The 1,597-nt window shown below is 43.5% G+C and overlaps 1 non-coding gene across 1 annotated transcript; it reads left to right on the forward strand.

The window, feature by feature from the left end:
• The first annotated feature begins 1,046 nt into the window (after window positions 1–1,046).
• Window positions 1,047–1,128, forward strand: trnas-gcu (transfer RNA serine (anticodon GCU)). The gene has a single exon. It is a non-coding gene; the product is annotated as a tRNA-Ser (tRNA).
• Window positions 1,129–1,597: the final 469 nt, after the last annotated feature.

The raw sequence follows: 1,597 nt of genomic DNA on the forward strand, positions 1-1,597 counted from the left end.
CTTCACCAGTGGTTCTGTCCCCGAGTGAGGAAAGTGGTGAGGTACTCATTGTAAAGATGGGTAGATTGATGAAATGTACAATTTCATCTTTTGCCTTCACTAACCCATGAGCTTTTTATTATGTTTTGCATCTGTAGAAGTCTTAAAATCTTCATCTTGAACAGACTCAATGACAGATCTCCATTGTGTGTCTGGCATCAAATTTCAAAGTGTAAACCCCCTCTAAATTCTTCCACCGCAGTCCGCTGTTTAGGAAGTGTTCCTGTTGTGGGAATTGCACTTCCCAGTGTGTCACTTGCTGCTCCGAGCATGCGCTCTGGCACTGCACTCATTTTCCTTCTGACACTTGCTCACGGTGTTGCTGTGATCATACAGTGACTTGGTGTCGCACGGCCCAGGAAAATGATACAGGTCAAGGTTTTTGCATTGTTGACTTCAATTGTCAGTTTAGCCTTATTTTGGATTTTGAAATTGTCTGTTCTGCACACAGGTGCGTGTCAAAAACATCTGAGCGGTAGTTAGGTGATCCATGTAATGTCATTGAGGACTATGCACTCTCCTCCAGTCTGGAAAACAATTCCTCACAGGCAATTTAATAGACAATAGACAGCAGGTGCAGGAGTAGGCCATTCTGCCCTTCGAGCCAGCACCACCATTCATTTTGATCATGGCTGAACATCATAAATCTGTATCCTTTTCCTGCCTTATCCCCATAACCCTTGATTCCACGATCCTGAAGAGCTCTATCCAACTGCTTATTGAAAGAAAACCTTCTGCTGTCTCGGGTACTTCATTTCGTTGATTTCAAATCTTCACAGAATTCAACAGACCTTGCTACATATTCATTTCCTCATTTTTGTTCAGATCATTATGTGCATAGTGTGACTGTGGGAGTGCACTTGTCTCACATCCCAGGGGTCAGACCATAGTCTTGGAACCATACTGTGTTATTTATCATTTCACCAATACCAGCAAGAAATGTCTGCTGCTCTGCATAATTTACGCAATTCAATTATTCATAAGGTCATAGCCTACGTAACACCAGCGGCGAGGTGGCCGAGTGGTTAAGGCGATGGACTGCTAATCCAAAGTGCTCTGCACGCGTGGGTTCGAATCCCACTCTCGTCGCTGTCATGGTTCGCTTTGCAGATGATCACAGCTGTCATGTTGAAACTGGAACTCCAATGGTCAGCTAATATGCATTGTCGCTATTACAGAATCTCAAAGAATAGTTTCAGCCTGTTGACTAAACTGCATTGAAATGTCGGTTGCATTGGGATAATGAAAAGGAGGGCGTTTTTCTTTTTCAAGTCAAGTTGCTGTGAACTTTTTTCGCATGAAAGGCAACCAGGAAAATCAAATAACGAGAGCTGCGAAGTGCATGTTTATGCAAAGGAATTCTTAATGAATGTTTTGTCAGATGAAATCTGGAGGAGGTTGAGTAGAAGTAATTCATCCTGGTGAGAAGAGCACAGCGAGACAGCACAAAATAATGGAGATATTTCAAAAGGGGCAGGGCGTGGGATTAGGGTAACTGAGAACTGGCTGTAAATGCACAGTGGTGAATTGTTGATGTGGGTACCGTGCATGGGCACGG

This window comes from Chiloscyllium punctatum, chromosome 50, assembly GCF_047496795.1.
Source record: "Chiloscyllium punctatum isolate Juve2018m chromosome 50, sChiPun1.3, whole genome shotgun sequence".
NCBI classification, from domain to species: Eukaryota; Metazoa; Chordata; class Chondrichthyes; order Orectolobiformes; family Hemiscylliidae; genus Chiloscyllium; species Chiloscyllium punctatum.